The sequence below is a fragment of the Larimichthys crocea genome, chromosome VIII (assembly GCF_000972845.2).
Source record: "Larimichthys crocea isolate SSNF chromosome VIII, L_crocea_2.0, whole genome shotgun sequence".
NCBI classification, from domain to species: Eukaryota; Metazoa; Chordata; class Actinopteri; family Sciaenidae; genus Larimichthys; species Larimichthys crocea.
Genome location: NC_040018.1, coordinates 9,362,286 through 9,382,854, shown reverse-complemented (window position 1 = coordinate 9,382,854; position 20,569 = coordinate 9,362,286).

Below are 20,569 nucleotides of genomic sequence, written 5' to 3'. Positions count from 1 at the left end.
GTATAGCCTCATATTTAATGGACAAATATGAGAGTGGTATCCATCTTCACATCTAATTCTTCATCAGAAAATGGAAAAGTGTCCTAAAATGATGAACTGTTTAAATGTTAATAAAGTAAACCATTCCTCAACTGAACCTCAACAAACCATAAAAAAACGCCTGAGTCGGTACAGATGTTTTCTCATTATGTTGTTATAATTGGATCTGCATTATGTTTGTCACTAAATGTATCTGCTGATGGACATTAGTAGCACAAGAATGTCATTTCTAGGAGACAATGTTAGATTGAAGGTCTTTTCAGACAAAAGGTTATGGATGCAGTGTGAATGAATTCTAATAAAGTTTTACAGTGTTTTTGATCATCAACAGTTTTTAGGAAAACAATGTTATGAAGGTGCACTGCTGGCAACAAAACCTAATAGAAATCCATTATCATAATGACATTTAGTATCGGTCAGCCTGAGTGATACGTCCTATGTGACTTTTTTCTGTCCTGATCTTATTATGGAGTCACTCTCAGTTCAAATGACCATGACCACATAAAGCCTACAGTATATATCCTTTGTCCCACATGACCTCAGCTGTGTTTACTGACTGCTACTATGTTTGATTCCCAGGACCTAGAGACAGGAGATCCTGGGAGAAACAACACACACACACACAAACACACACACACACACACACACACACATCACAGTCTGAATAGATGAATAACTTAAGGCTGGGATGGAGAGTGCCAATCGATGAGTACTGTAGTAATGATAATAAAGTCTTTGTGCTTCCTGGAACTGCACAATGGATTAATTTGTAACATTTGAAAAACAGCTTGTTCTCCCTCTGGACTTCAGCATAATGAAGGAAGAGTCAATATAATTATTAAAAACAAATCTTTGAGTCAATCTGTTTTAAAAAAAAGTGTAAATGAAAACAGAGTGTGAAGATCTTGTGATCGATAACTAGTGTTTTATCTTAATCGAGACACTTATTCTGTTACTGCATGTTAAGCAGACGTTTATAAAGCTGCTCCCCCGGCTTGTATTGCTTTTCTCAGAAGCATCAATTTCACAAACTGTCCGGGGGGCAGGTTGTATCGCAGATTTACTTGTTACTTGTTAATTGTTATACCAATTTATATGACTGACCCTGGACCTAAATAACTTTCATCCAATAAAAGGAGAAGAAAAACTCATTAGGTTACACTGTGAGTGCATAATGATGCAAAACAAATCTGTATGATGGAAGTCCCATTTACCCCAGAAAGTGTCACAGCTAAATCCACCCATTATTCAAAAATACATGTTTGTACCATCAAATCCTGTGTCCCAACTACAAAGCATTCCTCATTTGTGGAGCAGATTATACTCTCACAGAGGAGGGTGGGTCAAATAAATGGATGATACAACCCAACAATGAATGAATTGATTTTGATATTTTGCCATTGCTGTGGCTGAACTTTAAAGCTAAAACTACAAATGCAGCGTCGAATGAAATGAGCTTATGAGGTAGATTTGGGTGCTGAACCTACTTCAGGGTCAGTGTTTGACAGATTATCTGCTGTGCCAGTGAACCGGCACTTTGAATATAAAAACAGGGAAAACAATGAAAAACAGCTGACGGGAAGAAAGATTGAAAACGATGAAGGTTCTTTGAACAACAAAGAAACGACATGAAGAAAAGTAGGAACAAAGAAAGCAGGTTAATTATTGAGCCAGATAGCACGGAATGGCTCACATTAACCATTAACCAATCACAGAGGTCAAATGAATGAGGTAAGCAGTGAAGTCACTACCTGTAACCGCTTTAGTTTGGGATTTAATCTCTGCGGTTGAGTGATTTAGAAGTGAGGGACTGTTTCCTGAAACCATGTGTGTGTGTACATGCTTATATGAGTCACATGTTTGTAAGGAAGCATTACTTTAACGAGAAACCACTATCAGAATGTAAAAATTCTTCTTTGGAAGTCGGACAGAACAACATATAATTACATACAACAAAAATACACTGCTAAAGTTCAACATATATTGAGTTGAATATGTTGTGGTCGAGGCTGTTTTACTCCACTGTGTGTGTAACATAGAGCTCAGCAGAACAGAGAAACCCTATCGCTGCCAGCAATGCATTACAGGGGATGTCTGCACATAGAGACACAAGTGTCACCTTGGACAATTTAAGAGGTATGTTTCCTTACTCAGTCATATGCACACATGCACACACACACACACTCACACTCATATATACAGGACATAGCAGACGCCACCAGTACATTAGTTTGTCTGTGACCAAAGGCAGTCATTATTAGAATAGTTGCTGTTGATGCAGACCTTCATTTAAACCTGGCTAATGGCTCACTGTCGCCTGCACACACCCACATACGCTCACACACTGATAATTATACATTCCAGGGACACATTGTCTCAGTCTGTCTCCGTGCATCCATCTCTCATCTCACTACATCTCTTGTTAGAGGTCCAGTGTGTAAGATTTAGACGAGAGGGACTCACACACACACACACACACACACACACACATAATATGTCTTTACGCACTGTACTTCTTAATGGCAGCAATGGCAATTACACCCACAGGCCCAACCCTGACTTACATGGTTCATGCTCATGTTTTGTGATTAATCTTAACATACACATAGATGTGCGAGCCCTGTCTGAGATCGTTCACAGTATGCAGGTGACAACATGCCGTGTTCATCTTTGTCAGTTTTGTGCTAATGACTAGTGAGAGTGTTTATACCCTATGCAGTTGACTCCCACAATGCATCAGTCACTCACTGCCACGCTACCACCACCATGCGTTACATAAACAGGACAATAACAGGCGCATTTAGAGAGCTAGCGGATGAAAATACCCATTCCTTTCTGGTAGTTGTGTCTAGAATTAGCCACTATACCAGGGGTGTCCAAACTTCTTTTAAAGGAGGCCACATTTGACAATGTAAAGATCCCCGGAGGCCAATACTAACATTTTAAAAATGAAAAAATGAACAATAAAAGTTACAAACAAATGTTCTGTAACAATTATTTTTTTTAAAATGACAATGTCACCAAATCCAATCAGGTGTGAACAAATCTAAAAACCAGTTCTTCCTTTCTTTCACATCTGGAGTCAAATAACAAAGAATAAATCGTATGGAACACGTTAAACTTGCATGAAGTTGATACAAATACAAATTAACCTCATGTTAATTCTAAACATGACTTATTATGAGTAATGCAAAGCCTGTTAACATTTGTGTTTAAAACATATCAATCTTGCTCTTGTCTTTAACAAGGTCACTCAGAAAGTAATATTTTGTGTCTACAGATATATAATACCAGCAGGTGACATTAACACATTCAAATGCTTCGTTATGTCAGTCCAAAAAGACAAATCTTCCAGTCATACAGTATCTGACAATCCTAGCAGGCCATAAATAATATCATAAATATGAAGCTTCGAGCCGCATAAAACCTACCATGGGCTGTGATTGGCCCCCGGGCCATACTTTGGACATCTCTGCACTATACAGTATATTCCTCTGCAAGTTCACCATATCATGATATTAAATATTAAGATTAAAGTAATTTTGGACATGGAACCATTAAAAATAAATGTAATAAAATAATACAATAATATGATAATATAGTAATAATAAAATTAAAATGTTTTGTTTGTCTTTGGCTTTGTTGGCCCTATAACACATCTTCAGAAATGCATTATAATACAAATATATAACATAGATGTCATCAGGTTTGTTTTTGGATCTATTTTGGATGAGCAACCATGTGTTCATCAGGTACACAGTGATTTTCTGCTGCACACAGTCTCCTATCATCCACACGATAAGCACCTCTAACCATTCATCTTTGAAAAAAAATCCTTTTCTTCACAGGAAGAGTTTGACATTTTGTGAAATATGCTTATTTGCTTTCCTGCTTTGAGTCAGAGGAGATTGATACCACTCTCCTGCCTGAATGTTAAGTATAAAGCTGGATCCAGCAGGAGGAGGAGGAGGCAGAACTATAGCCCGACTCTGTCCAAAGGTAAAAATAAGAATCCACCTCCCAGCACCACTAAACCCACTAATTAACATGATATATCTTGTTTGTTTGACCTATTCACAAACCAAAATAGTTTGATGAAATGACATCTGTGGATGCTGGCGTCACTCTGAGGTTTCCACACTACAAACAGATGTTGCGCAGAACGTCTAGGTGGACACATTGTTCATGTCGAAATACTCCTTCCAAAACCCACAAATGATTGTTTTTACATCGCTGGTTGTGTATAAATGAAACAAAAGTGATGTAACGAACAGTTTGTGTTTTCTTTATCCCCATGCTAAGCTAGACTAACCTCTTGGTATGACAATGAACACACATGTTCCCCAAACTGAAGAATTATTGTTTTCATCCTGACCCTGAATTAGTCTAATCTAATCCAGTTATAATCCAGAGAAGCCCACTGCAGTAAGAACCAACAAACTGTCCACATTGTGTGTGTTTACTGTTTTACATCTGCTCTTTAGAATGACAGTCTCACACACACTTGCTGTCTCACCCACTCTGTGCTGCATTTTGTCATCAGGCAGCATTAAAGGACGCCATGTCTGTCACAGCTGTTGATGGACCAATTTCATTTTAAACATCCCCGACAATTGAAAAGTTACACTCATCACACACGACTGCACATGTACCACGTAACATACACACACATACACGCACACACACTCATTCCGTGTGTCCACATGCACACACGTACTGTAGATACACATCAACTGCCCGCCTTGCTTCTCTTTATTTATGAGGGCTTGTCCTTTTTACTGTCCGCTTCCAGATCATAACTCCACCCCTCCGCTTCCCCCACAGCTCGCTGCCTGCAGAGCTTCCACAAATGAGATAAGAGCACTAATGTGATTGGGAGAGAGAGAGAGAGAGTGTGTGTGTGTATGAGAGGAAGAGAGAGAGAGAGAGAGAGAGAGAGAGAGAGAGAGAGAGAGAGAGAGAGAGAGAGTTTCTAATTTAATAGAAACTCCATCAGGCTAATGGAACTGTGGACTGACCGCCCAGCCTGCACACACACACACGCACGCACGCACGCACACACACACACACACACACACACACACACACACATACAGTCATTTACTCTTCACTATATTGTACCTTGTGAGCGTGGGAACCTATTAGCATTCACCACAATACGTCGGGCCACCGAGTTAAATGAATACGCAGAGAGAGGGGACAAGGGAGGTTGAAAGAGGAGGATAAACCAATGAGTGTGATAGATGGACTGGCGGAGTAGAAAAATGAAATGATTCTTTCAGATGGTTGTCCGAAGAAAAACAAAAAGGCCCCCAAATTAGAGGGAACAAAGCACAAAGCGAGGTGGACAGTCGAGTGATGCGACGGTCACCCAGTGCAGACAGTTCACCAATTATGGCTGCAGGTTTATGGTACTTGTTGAGGCCAGGGACAATGTAGATGGAGACTGAAGAGGTGGAGTCAGCTTTGGGGTGGAAGGGGGGTGACGGATGGATTTTCACTCACAGTCTGTCTGGCACAACGGAAATAAATGAGTGTGTACTTCTTCTCCTGCTATCTCATACACACAAACACAGTGATTCTCATTCACGTACAGGCTTGTCAGCTGATTTATTTCTACTTACCCTCTCAAGTGCGGAAATTTGGACAAGTGACAAGAAGTACAAAGAGGACGTGTCCTTGAAGGTTCTTACTTTTTCTCTTTTATTCTCTCTTTTTCCCCCCTCTCCTTCCTGTCAGTCGCAGCACGTCTGTCTCTTCTATTTTCTGACTTCCTTCTTCTGGAAATACATCAATTTATATATATATAAACATATATATTATATCTATGTTTATGCTCCTCTGTCATCACATTTCCTCCAGTTTGTGACTCTAATGAGACAAATTATCAAAGTCTTAGTAGCCTTCTACATACTGTTTATACAAAAAGAGTCACAAAGAGCGCAGAAAGTATTCAGTTTATACAACCAAATCAATTTCATCTTTCTACCTCTAATGCAAAAAAAGACAGATTGTATCTCAGAAAATGTCAAACCACCAGGTTGATGTAACAATATATACAGTGCTGTAGAATTCATGAACTTTAATGAACTTAAGTCTCAGAAGTGAGGACTCTTTGGATTCTTTAACTGTGAGACTTGACTTCCTAAGTCCTAAACAATGCGAAATGAATAAGACAGTAGGCCTAGAATATCCACGCAGCTTGAAATCATATTTGCATCTCATTTATGTAAAATCTACATAATTAACACTAATCAACAGATAAACGGATGAAAGAAGAATCATAGGGGCGGTCGGTAGCATAGTGGGTTAAGCGGCCGCCCCGTGTGTGGAGGCTACAGTCCTCGCTGCAGCTGGCTCTGGTTCGAATCCTGCATGGGACGGCTAATTTACTGCATGTCATTCCCCCTCTCTCTGCTTCCTGTCTATCTTCAGCTGTACTATCATAAAAATTATCTTTAAAAAAGAAAGAAGAATCATAGAAAGCATAGACTTTCCCAATCTGCCTGTTTTTGTAAATATTACAGTCAGCATTCAGTTTCATATGTTTGTTGGTAAAAACACAGGAAGTCACCAAAAACCCCAGGATGGATCTGCTGGGAAACCATGTTCTCAGAGGATTTGTGTGTGAGACGTCTCGCCCTGAGACCAAGCGGAAGTTTTGGGTCAGCGGGGTGCTACAGTACATAAAAGGTCAGGAGGTCACCAAAGCATCTGTGGATGTATGTCTTCATTGATAAAACAGTATCCTCTGCTGAATTAATTAACAACATTTGCATTTCAGTAAGATTGTGTCTTTGCCAGGGCCGGTTCTTGGAAGGAAATGAAGATTTGTGGGTTGTGAAGCTCAAAGCAGCTGAACAAACTGAGGCAGGCCAGCACACTGTAGCATATAGCGATGTAGCTCTGTTGCTTCCCCCTCACTGTCGTAGCATGAAAAAGAAACTCATGGCCACAACATACGAGAAAAACTGTTACTGTAGAAACATGGTGGTTCAACATGGCACACGACCTGCGACACTCTGTAGATATAAGCCTCATTCTCAGGTAACAAAAACAGAATGATTGATATATTGTTTAGGTGATCACACACTAATGAAACCAAAGTTATACATATCCATTTCTGACATTTTATATAAATAGATCTCCCTACATCTGACACACTGGACCTTTAAAGGTCAAAATTATTATCACATTTTTATTCAAACATATTTTCTCTCTGTGTTTCAGCATACTTCACACTTGATACTTTCATACTTATTTGACCTGAAAGGGTCACATTTTTAAACATGATTTTGTTTTTGAGTAAATGTCTTTATGTCCACATACATAAATTGTGCTTGAACCAACGCTGGCACTAAAACAAGTGCAGAAAACATATAGTGCTGCCAAGGCAGTACAAATAATTAGGGGGAGAGAGGACTGGCATAAGGTGTACAGACAAAAAAATACAAGACATTCATAGGCACAGTACATCATCTGGATAAGCAATGTGAACTCAGACATCCTCAGTCCTGCTGAGTAATACAATTAAGCTGAAGCAAGCAGGGGAGGAAGAAGGACTGTCTCTGTCTGCTTGTCTCTTTTTCTCTCAGTCACTGTTGTTTTTGTTCTGATGAGGAAGCTGTTGCACTGATAGGACGGAGAAGCAAAGCTTTGATTACCAGACTGATTACTGTTAACATCCTTTGTGATGAGATTACTGCATATTGGATCATAAAAGGTCCATATTGTGTGTTAACTGATCTTCGGACGTGTGTGATGACACTGGTTACACGATGAATAATGCATTATAATCTATCTCCTGTCTCAGCAGCCAAACTTTATAAAGGGATTCTCACACACACACACACACACACACACACACACATACGCAGACAGACAGATCATCTACCACTAGCAACCACTCATAGTAATACTGATATGTCACAGTGACTCAGGATCAAATTGCTCTTAATCTAGACAGATCTCCCTTCTCACTCTACTAAACCCTCTCTGAACATTCCAGGTTTCTATGTCTGACATAAAGAAGAACATGCAGCATCCAACCAGATTCCCCTGTAAGTCATGAAACCTCCAGATGATCTCCTTGGGATGCATCAGTGGGTGTACAGGATTAGACAGCAGAGGTGGAAAATAAATATTGTCACTTTCATAAACAAAACTTTTCTTACTGGCTTAGAGATGCCAAGGCTATTTCTCCCTTTATATAAGTCTGTGGTACCGTCTTATTCACACCTTCAGATGGCATGAAATTAGGTGACGTTGGAAAAGCTGCATCAACTCCTGTCAGCTAATTTGCTTTAAAGGATAAGACGGGTGTTATTGTTCATCTGTCTTGTTGTCAAAGACTCTCATGAAAAGACCAAAACCAACAATAAATGTATCCTGCTAACAAGTGTAGTGTATCCAAAGCCCGATGTATCATATGTCACAGTGTGCTGGACTGGATGACGTTTCTTCAACAAACCTAGGCACTTTAGAGTCAGTCCTTCATAGCACCATCCTGCTGCTGAATATATCCACTAAAGCACCAAATGTGTATTGATCCACAGCTGAAATTATTCCCTTAAAGATTAGTGGGGTGACAAATTATTCATTACACTGTTAAATGTTAACACAGTTTACAGTTTGTCTTAACTGACAGCTGTGACTAGTTACAAGGGCCAGCCAAGAGTTTGGGCAGTAAAGTAATGTCTGGTAAAACTTTTTCTCACATGAGTTTTCATGGGGAGTTCTTCTCTAACTTGGAAAGTTAGAGAAGAACTCCCCAATATGGGAGGACACACGTGTCAGGGCTGAAGTAGGAAGATGTATGACCATGGGCAAGGACACCTGTATAAATGTAACGTTACATTACTGGTATTCACCCTTTGTCTGAACCACTTTGTGTGTGTGAGAGGATCTCTGACCTTTCAGCTTAATACTTGTTAACTTGATATTCTCTGGGTGATATTTAATATTCTTATAGCTGTATGCTCATATTGTCTTCTCAACCTATTTTCTTTCTTACTGTATTGAATAAACTAACAACAAAGACAATATTGTTGTTACTTTGTTAATTTGTTATTAATCTCTGACTGGAATATCCACATGATTAGTTACTCTTGTTTGAGGAGCGTTAATTAAAAGTAGGAATCAATGAACTTAGGTGGAGGTAAAGACTTTCCGCCCTAGAAAAATGACTCAGTCATCAGAAAAATTCCCAATTATGTAATGTGTTTACATTCAAGTGACTCAAAATTATCTTAAGTCTAACCTGTTTGAAACAGACTCAACATGTTTGCGGTTTGGGAGTTTTGGGAAATCCTACCCATGCCAAAACAATGCCAGAAAGTTCAAGATGAAAACCAGTGACACTAAAAAAACTGTCTGGATTGGAGAAGATCCCACCATGAATTATATGTAGAAATCAACATGAAAAAAACAAGTTAGAGTGCAATCAGATTTGTGATCTGACCAATGGAGACGCATAAAGTGTCAATGAAAGGGTCTCACATATCCTCTGTTTTTTATCTGGACACTTGTACATGCAGCAGCTGCAGGACTTGAGTTTTGAGTCTTGAGTATTGTGACATTGTTAAAAGCCACAAAGTCCACAGAGGGAGGACGTCAGGATGGACAACAGAAAGCTGGACTCTGATATAGAATACTGCTGTGTGCTTTTTGTTTTCCTATCAACACTCAATGTTGGTTTGTTTTAAGCATCACCAGAATCTTTCCCTAATCTAATCCTTAGTATTGGAAATATTACATTCTGGTACAATGAGCCTGAATTCTTGACTGTATCTTATCTTGAATCTTTGTTCTGTCAAACACACACTCACCATTGGGTGTACTGACACCCACACACCCTCCCACCATTCGCTCACATACACACACATACACACACACACACACACACAGACTCCACCCACAGCTCACTTCCAGTAAGACCAGGTTAAGCTAAGCGACTAACCCGTCGATGTGTGTGTGTGATGTTCTGTGAGAGTGTGAATGGGGAGGTGTGCGGATGGGGCTGTGTAGGAACTGGGTGTGGAAATGTGACTATGTGTGCCAGGGGACTGGCCCACAGGAAGATGCACACACACACACATACACACACACACACACACACAGACACACACAAATGGAAAGTGGACGAGCTGGGAACACAAACGGCAGACAGGCCTCAGAATGGACTCAGATGGGCAATGTGCCAGCTGGCTAACAGAGGAAACTGGTGTGTGTGTGTTTAATTGTACAGTGTGTGTGTGAGAGATAAAGACTGAGCAAGAGAGAGAGAGAGAGAGACGTTTAACAGTGTCAAGATAATCACCGCACACTGTCTATACCATAATATGTGTTCACTTTCTATTGTCTTAACCTTCACCTGCAACATTTCCGGAATGATGCTGTCTGGATGTCGATATTAACTATGAGGCCTCATTCAGCTATTCATGGCAGCAGCTGTTTTGGCATTAGCCACATAAATCCAGTGACATTCCCTCCGTCTAAAAACAGCTCACCCACAAAGCCCAGCCACTAGATCACTGTGGCAGCCGCTGATGGGAATCAACACCGATGCCCGTTTAGCCTGGCAGGAGGATGTGTTCATGCATATCCAAACATACATACATGCATATAATATTACCCCCCCTGAAGTTTTCATGTTTTAGTCGTCGATTTAATGTGACTTCTTTTTTAAAAAGATCCTTTAATGTCAAAGTGAAAACAGATGTCCAAAAAGTGATGTCAGTGATGTCAATTCCAAATAAAATACACTTGTATGCATAGTGGGTTAAAGTTGATTGTGATATAAATACACTTCTGGAACGTCCAACATTTGGTGATCAGGATGGATAAAAGTACTTTAAGTCATTGAATATCCCTCTGAGAACTTAAATCAATCATGAAGAAAAGGAAAGAGTATGACAGCTATAAATCTGCCTAAAGCAGGCTGTCGTCAAAAAAAACAAGCGAGCATGCAAGAAGGCCACCAAAAGATCTATAACGACTCTGAAGGAGACAGATCTGAAAGCCTGTGCAGTGTTGTGGGCTCAGGCCACCCTTAAGCAAAAAAACTAACATGACATCTCAGCTATACAGTTTGGCAGAAGTCAGCTTGAAGACATCTCTCTGGTTTGATGAGCCCTTTTTTTTTTCTGCAAAAAACCTGCAACTTGTTTTCCAGCAAGACATCGAGCTGAGCTCAAGCTCGAAGCCAAAGCTACACAGGAGTGCGGCTGAGTCAGAGCTCACATCAAAATCAAATCAAGATCGTGGTTGGACTTGAAAAAGACTGTCCACTAATGATGCCAACCTAGCAGGGCTCTGTGAAGAAGAAGGTGATAGAGGCCCGTCTGTGATACACAAACACAAAGGCACTAAATACTGACTTGGAGTGGGAATGCTTTGATTAAAGGGTCTTTTTTTCTGTTGATCAAACAGTCAAATGACATGTTCTTTAATTCAGTGATCCAGGACAATTACACACAAAGAGGGGTGGGGGTGGGAGGGGTACTTTTTATAGCCACTGCGTGAAACCAGAGGGACAGAAAAACATGCTTTTTATTGCAAAAACAATATGCTAAGCAGAAATTCATAGAAATACAAATATGGCTTCATTTCATACTTCCTCTTCATGTGTTATCATCCCCTACCTGTACAAACAGACAGAGAAAATGTTTGCACACATTACATTTATATAATATATCAATAATATTAACACACACGCTGTACATGCAAGCAGGAATACATGCATGCAGCTGCACACAAAGTGGGTCAGATAACGCTTCTTAAGCACAAAAGAAGTATGCAAGTGAATCAATGGAACTTTTTGTGGAGATCAAAAACTAAATAAACACACACACACACATGCACAGTTTTTATTCTCAGCGTTGGACAGAGGAATATCCTCGTTGTGCCACTGGCCAGACAGGAAGTAGGAAGTGGAGAAAGGAAGCGCAGAGTGGCCGATGACAATGCCTTCTACATCCTACTGCTCTGCACGGCACAACGAGGTCAGAAATCCATTCATCCACAGCCACTGCTGAGTCTGAAAGATTTAGAGACTAGTATTGTGACATGTGAACCAGATTGTATATATTGTGACATCGAAATTTAGTGAACAGACTTCAATTCAACCAATTTCGCTCAGTCCAGTCCAGTCTGGGGAAATGGGGGAAATGATTTCTCTCCATCGGGTATTAACATGCAGACAGCAGCCGCACATTGTAATTAGACAGAGGTCAAAAAATATATTGAATTTGCCTCTTAATGCACCCAAGATGACCTGAATATTTGCAACTGCAGAAATGGAAATACGTTTATCTGGCATCAGACAGCTGAGATAGTCATCAGTGTAAAATGGATTATTGTGGGCGGGAGCCCTGTTGGTTCAAAGCTCTGAAGCAAATTACTGTATCACAGCCAGATTATCATTTATTTTGTTCTTTTTGTGAGAAACTGAGCTGTTATCCAAGGCCAAGGTCTGATTAATACACCCATATGTCTGAAGGCTCGTTAGATTCTAAAACACTCACAATTTTATAACTCAGGGTTATTGTATCCTTCGTTTTGTCGATGATGAGGTTAACAGTAGAAATATGCCACTCACGTAACAAAGTAATCCACCAGGATTGAGCACTTACACATTTTAATTGGCCGACACTGTGCATTGCTGTATGGTGTCTCGTGTTGCAGCAAAAACTGAGCTTGGTTCAAACCTCTTGGCTGGTGTCTTCCATGTTACCACCCCACTGCACTGACGCAGAGGTCTCTCATTAAAAAGAAGAAACTGCGTTCTGTCACACATTACTTACTTTCACAAGCTCTTCACCCCAAACTGTTTCTCTGAATGGCATGAATATGAAAATCTAATGGGAAATGAATTTTATTGGTCCATGCCAAAGTAACTCAAAAACTGAGTTGGAGTTGTAATCATTATTTAGAGTCCCAAGCGGATAAGGCCTGATGATTTTGGTTATTCCTGGGCGCTCCTTTACTGACACCATTAGGCCTAAAAACAGTTTCAGGTTATCGATAATCCAACCCAAGGCGAACATTACCTTTTTTAAATTCTTCCCCCAAGACAAAGTTTACATTTTAGTCCCCGCTACTGGGGTCTTTTGTTCTGTTGCAGAGTGTATAAACCTGAACATGCCGGCCCCACGTTTAAGCACGGGTAATAAAAACGTAGCATTTGGGAGGGTGTTGGTTGCTCCTCTTCTAATTCACCCTTCCTTCTTTTTGGTTTTAGACAGAGATGATCCAAAAACAGTAGCACAGTAATGTTCTTATACTCATAAACAGTGTTTGTAGACCAGCAACAGGTCTCTAGTGAAACTAGACTTATAGTCTTATGTACTCTGGCATAAATAAATCCCCTGAAGCTACACTGGAAATCCACACAGCTAGCTTATGTGTACCACTCTCGCTTTTCTGCAACACTTTAATCTACAGAAAGCAATACCAAAAATAATGTTTTGTTGAGTCCATCTTTCTCTGTCAGCATGCTGCTCCCTGCTGTTAAGGAAGCACTGTGGACTTCCTGTTGGTAATGATTTCCTGCCAGTGTAAATACCAACACCACAATTTCATCATTGTTGGATCATCTTGCTTTACACAGTTGGATATTCCCCTGAGAAAAACAAAGCTTTTTTATTTTTTTGCATTAAGAAATGCATAGAGCAGCTTTAATGTGTACAGTATATCAATATACACATGATTTATTTAGATACTAAATATATGTGGATAAAGACACATTTTAATCTTCGGTGTAAACAAAGTCAGCGTGACACAAGATAGTGAAGGTAGAATCCAGTAGAGGGATTGTCAACATTTACATTTTTTGTAGGTTTCAGAATGTCCAGATGAGTCTAATGTCTGTGAATCCAGCAGGTGATAAATCCAATGATACAAAGAGTGTTAACAACCACCGGTGACTACTTAATCACAAGCTGCTGAGAAGGCAGAAATTAGCTGAGTGGCTGAAAAGGACACCACTCCTTAGACCGCAGGTTACCACAGAGAAGGAAGGGGAGTAGAGGTGACCTGGTACCAAATGAATGTCAGTGCTGGATGGAGTGACAGTATCAGAGGAGGAACTGTAATACCAGTAACACATGAGGAAGTGTCACACCACAGCAGCGGTGTGGTAATGGGAGGGTGGGAGACAGAGGTCAAAATAAGGGTGTGGACGAGAGCATGTGTTTAGAAATGTCACGCTGGATCAAGGTGAAGAAGGGGAATGAGAATAAGTGAGCTGTGAATGGATGTGGTGACATACAGGCATACAGAGTTCGGGATCAGACCAAGGGAGAGCTGCAGGGTGTGGATGGGAATGGACTCTGTGTGTGAAGAGCCTAGCGTGGTTTCACAGTCCCTACAGAACTGTATTCATCACTATAAGTACGTTCCATGGCTGGACTGTTCATAAAATGCAACATGTGTTAGCCCTTTATTTCTGGCTCAGGTTTTGGCAGAGTTTCCCTGGCTCTGTATCAGTGTTGGAACCGGCACGCAAAGGTCAAAGCTAATAATGTGGCGAGGAAGAGCTGGGCTCAGCAATAAGATGGCTAGTAGAGGAGATTGAGTACGGGGAGTGGTGTGGTTAACGTGTGAAACAAAGCAAGAAAACACAGCTCGGCTGCCAACAAAAGGCAAGATCGAACAGTTATGAGGCGCATGTGTGGCTAAAATGCTGACTTCACACTCAGACAGTGCGTTACATTCAACCTCTGGTTCTACTTCAGATAATAGAAAAGAGGACGAATTGGATTGCTGTCATCATGTATAATCTGTACAGTGCAGCATTTTAATGGTGTGTGATTGAAGGTAATGGAAGAGTGATTGTGCCTTGTGATTTATTAAAGAGAAAGCTATTAGGGGCTGTGTGAGGCGCTGCTGCCGCTTCAATTATCATTAGGTCCAGTTCAGACCAGTCAGCTAATTGGTAAGAGAAAAAAGTGTATGGCTCATTCAGCATCTCTTTACAGCTTCATATACAATATCTGCTAAGAGACGTCTGGAGTTAGAAGCAACATTTTTGCACATTTTATTTGCTTACATCGGAAAACAGCTCAGGTCAGAGGTGGAGGACAGCTACAGAACTGCAGCCCCGGAGCTATTAAGGATTTAGTGTTTTTTTATCTCTGTTCAGAAGAGAAGTGTGTCTCAAGTTACCTAAATAGCTATCTAAGCTATTTTGACCTGCGGCTTCCATAGAAAGGTTTTGTTAGTTTCTGTGGTATTTCTCAGTTAATCCACTTAATGCTCTTCACTTCAGCTGATCAGCAATTTAAGAGGCTGCAAAAAGCAGAACATAAACAATCAAAATGTCAATGAGCTCAAATTAATTTCCTCTTAAACTGGAATTATGTTTTTTGCAAACACGCAAATATCTCTGCAAATCAACACAGAGAAGGAGGTCGTAGGTTAACATTAGTTGCTCTGTGTGTTTGTTTTTAATTTAATTTATGTGTTGGCCAGCGGGGCAGCTATTTTAAACTGCTGTCTTTTGGCAAAATCTTTTAAAGCCATCAAGGTAATTTGGGAGAGTTCAAACTACAGCCAAATTCAGTAAAGACATCCTAAAGTCTTTTCTCTTGTACCAGTCAAAGGATTATGTTAATCATTTAAACACGGTTAGGGTATATCCTTATTCCATTTCCAGTCTATCGTGTGCTGTGAGTACCCGGGTGGTGCACTCATAATAGTCAAAAAGTTGAGTGTGGAACACTGGACATTTCTCACCTTAATGTCGCCATTTTGGCTATGTAGTGGAAGGGGAGGGGCATTGTAAGAATGGCGGCTGAGGAACTTTTGGATGGGGCATGCCTCAGTCTTTCTGCCCGATATCATGATTTTGCATCACAAAATCACATATTTTAGACACTTTAAATTAAAATTCAGCTGGAGTTCTCAACCAGCTTGTTAGGTTAATTAGCTAGGTATAACTGAAAAAAAATCCAGCCAGTCATGCTCGACTGTCGCCGCTAGAGATAAGAATGTCTACCTCAACAATAAAAACACAAAGATTTTCAGGTGATAAAATGGAGTTATCATTTTTAAAACTGAGAATGGAAAGTTTTCTTTGTTGGTTGAAGTGACAAGAGTTAAACTTTAATTAGATTCTTTAATGAGAAAAAAGACATTTCCAATCCTGCTTAAAATAGTGAGTAGGCTTGAGAACCCTCTAATCATTGTCTGCGGCTGTCATTGTCACTGAATTCCATGTAAGTTAATATCCCAAATTCTGGAGTAGGGCGAGGCCTGGTGAGGCTGGGGAAATCCGGTCAGGGGGTCGTCCTTGGAGTTGAGGTCCTGCCCAGTTTGGCAGCTTCATCTCTGGACACGAGTGCCAGCTAATATCCCTTACTCTCCTCCCTGGACAACTGGCTGTCACTAGTGCAACTCTGCCTCACACACCCTGCCTGTCTCCAAAGCAACCAAACATGTCAAACAGATCTCCTTCTTGTGGAAACTACCCACCTGTTTTTATACATGTGCTAAATGTACAATGGTAAAGATCTGGTTCCTGAGTTCCTGGATTTTGTTTGTACAGTTTTTACGGTGTGTATCTGTGAGCTCAGTGGAAGTAAATTACTCATACTTGTCCTCCAGTTGTGTTTTTGGGAGTAAACTTTAATGTCACTGATCTCTCAGCATCATTTATAATCCAGTAAACAGTGTAAGTGTAACCACAGCCACAGCATCTTCCCTGCAGCTCAGTCAAGCCTAATTTCACTCAGTGTTAGCAGAGCAGAATTCAAGCTGTTCTCAAGTGGAGTCTGACTATCAACAGTAGAAGGATGTTGAGCCCTTGACTCCAAACATGTAAAATATGGGCAGTTTGGTGCCTGAGCTCATGCTGTTGTGGCTGGTGATGTGTGAAGAGAAATGCCTCCATGTCTCACAAGCCTTGTTAATATGAGATGTAGCATCTACAACCTCATTTTTACCACATCAGCTATGGATTTGTGGCTCGGCCTGGGAATCCTTTTTAATCCCTCTAATTCTTTCTCTGCTCCTAATCCTTTTTTAATTCAGCTCTCTGTGTGACTTACAAGGAGTCCAGCCTAAAATGTTGCCCTAGGATTCTGTCATCTTATTCTGGCAGACCACTTTTCTCGATTCAAGACCTGTTTCAATACGTCTGGAAGAGCACAATGGAGGAACTTTTTAGAGTTTAGATTGGAACGTGTCGTCTGGCTTCAGGCTGAAGACAGATGCTTTTAGTCTGGAGCTATAAAGTTCAAGTTGCTACTAGATTGACATGTAACAGATATCTGACCAAAGTTCTGACCTAAGGACAATTCACCAAGTCATCTCTGGGGTTGTCTTTGCCCCGTTGAAGGCATTCAGCGTTAAACACATGACCCGACCTTTAACATCAAACTGTTTTTTCTTTATCTGATGGTCAGTCTGTCTCATCAATCCATTAGCTTACAGGAAAGACCAGGTTTGAGGTCAAAGGTCAGAGGAAGGAAAGAAGGAAGGAAGGATCAGTGGTAAGTAAAAGCAAATAGAAGACGTCTTTTGTTGACAGATGTACCAGGTGACAGAGATGTTAAGCTGTTGATGTAGGAAGTATGACTTCATTTTGGAGTTTGCAGTGGTGTTTGGAGCTAAACACTAACAGTGACAATGCTAACACGTAAAACGCTTTTTTTTGTCTGGGAAGCATGGATGTCTGCGCAAAATTTCAAGGCCATCTGTCGAATAGTTACTGAGATATTTCAGTCTGACCAATGTGGTGGACTGACTGGCCGACAGACATTGCCATCCCTCGAGGCATACCGCCGTTGTGGCTAAAAACACAAGGAAGACTTGTGCGACTCCTTTTGTTGGTAAGCTGCTGGAGTGAAGAAATTAAAGCAAGACACTTGCAATAAATGTAACCATCAAACCCGAGCACAAGAAATCAACATTACGACGGTTTTGAATTGCTCCTCTGCCACCAACCGCAAGCAGCCAGCCTATCTAACCTCACCCACCGCAATGTGATTATTAGACCTACTGCGGCCTGGAATGCTCTTTAGAGGTCTGCTGTACTTTATGGTACATGTGAATCGTCAGTGCCCGCAGTTTGCTGACAAATCATGTACTTTCCTCCCTCTGAGGTGCCCCTTTCCTCCCGGCTTACGACTTTCACCCACAAATCTCTTACCCCCCAAACAACCAATAAAAACTAATTTGGCCTCTAGGGAAATCAAGCCAACTTTGTCTAAGGAGTGGCACCAACTCCAAGTATCCCATTGTGCTTTCTGTACATTGCATTCTACTACTTCCCCCCCAACCCCACTCTCTGTTTGCCTCTCATTCTCTCTGCCACTCACTCAAACTCCCTACTTTGCTATGGCTCTGAATTCCTCCCTGACCCCCACCTGCCCCTCACTGCAGATGAATGTGCAGCTGCAAAAAATGGTCTTCCACAATATGGTTATTGTCTACCCTGGACATTTGTATGGATGGGTGCATGATCCCCACTCGCAAATTCAATAGTCTGGCTTTTAGTGTCGTCACAAAAGATCATCCCTTTCTTCAGATTTCCATCTCTTTTACAGAGAGCTATTTGTCAACTCAGTTATAAGTGAACCCGGCCATCACACAAGTAGAGCCCCTTCAATCTCATGCAACACTTCCTCGCCCTCACGGATAACATGAGAATCAATTAACCTGAAAAAAGAATGAACGGTAATTTGGTTCCATGTAATGCATGCAGTGAATCTGGTGAATATTGCATTACTTTTGAACAAAGGCTAGGGGGATCAATGAGTCTTCCATTATCATAACTGATTTACATCCATAACCTGCGTCATTACACCTACTAATGGTGAGGTTCAGGGAGCAGGCCACTGCTTACACGGCATAATAGACCGCCAGGTCCGATAGATTACTAGAACACCTGAGAACAAGCTGTCAAATCATGAAGAGCAATGTCATCACCATAACACCTTACCATTTTTCATTTTTTACAAACCTTTGACAACAAAAAAAAACAAAATCATAAACAGCCATCCACCTACACTCACCACAGTAATCAGTATACATTTATATTCCAAAAAGAAGAAAATAAAAGTAGCAAGACAAAGAACCAGGGGCATAGAGTTTAGTGTCCAGTGACAAAAAAAAGGACAGACAGAGGAAATAAACATATAAAAGTTGAGGAATTATAAGAATAGACAAGTTGTTGAAATATGAAAATAATATGAAATAAACATGAAATAAAAGATTGCCACTTAGAGGCAAAGCGCTCTTTATAACCTTTTAAGTGTAAATTGGATTTTCTCGAGACTCAAGAAATACATAACAGCTTTTAATCAGGTGGAAACAGTTGGTGGAGCAAGGGATTTCCAGGCTAGAAATAGTATCCAATGTGAAAAAATCATTGTACTAAAAGCTACAATTGTCACAGTATCTCCATGTCCTTCATCTCAGGCCACCACGTCATGGCCTTTTTCCTTCCATCTAACAGGTGATCTCAGAGTTTCCCTCCTTTCCAATCATGTGACTGCCTACCCATCTTGGATCCTGTTTACCCTTCCCTCAGTTTTGTGATTACCTGGCCTTCCCCGCTCACCTCCTTACCTGTATCTTATACCCTAATCAGCCACTCACTACATTTTCCAGCTCAGATTCTTTGTCATTTCATCCTAGTTATGTTCCTGTCTTATCTTTTGTTTTTGTTCCCAACCTTCTGTTGCCCAGACCTAAAAATGCCAACATGCCTGTTACCTGTTACCTGTCTAGACACCTGCCTGTAAACTTATTTAATCATCATTAGATCACTGAACTGTTCATCTGCCTGCCGTCTGCTTCACTCAAACCACAATACAGTAATGTTAGAATGAGCTATAATGACACAAGAAACAGGTTCAGCTGGCACCAGCACCAAAACTGCCAAACGAGAACATGGGTGTACCACAATATTGAGGACTTTGGGAAGTCTTGTGGACAGTTGAGGAAACCCTTAACTATGTATAATTTGGATGTACACACAAAAACGATTACATGTGGCTCAAAATTGGGATATTTTTCAGCTAACCTACAAACAATCATATTTTTCATTTTCAGGCTTAGAAACAGAAGTTGCAAAAACAATCTCACCACAAGTTAACTTAGAAAGTCATCTTTGTCTGTCTTATTTCTCATGATTATTAACCACTGCCACAAGAGGGAACCTCTGTGCTTCTGCAGTTGACTGGGTTCATGTTTTACCTGAAGACCCAAAGACAGTCAAAATGTTGAAAATAAAGTTAAAGGGAGCTGAGTTTAAGTGGACATGAATAATCTGACTCAGGGGTGTCCAAACTTTATTTTTTTAAAGAGGGCCACATTTGACATTGTTAAGACGCCTGGGGGCCAATACTAACATTTTAAAAATGAAAAAATGACCAATAAAAGTTACAAACAAATGTTCTGTAACAATTTTGTTTTCATTGTCACAATTATCTTCTTTTTTTAAAATCACAATGTCACTAAGCCAATCAGGCGTGAACAAATCTAAAAACCAGTTGTTCCTTTCTTTCACACCTGGAGTCAAATA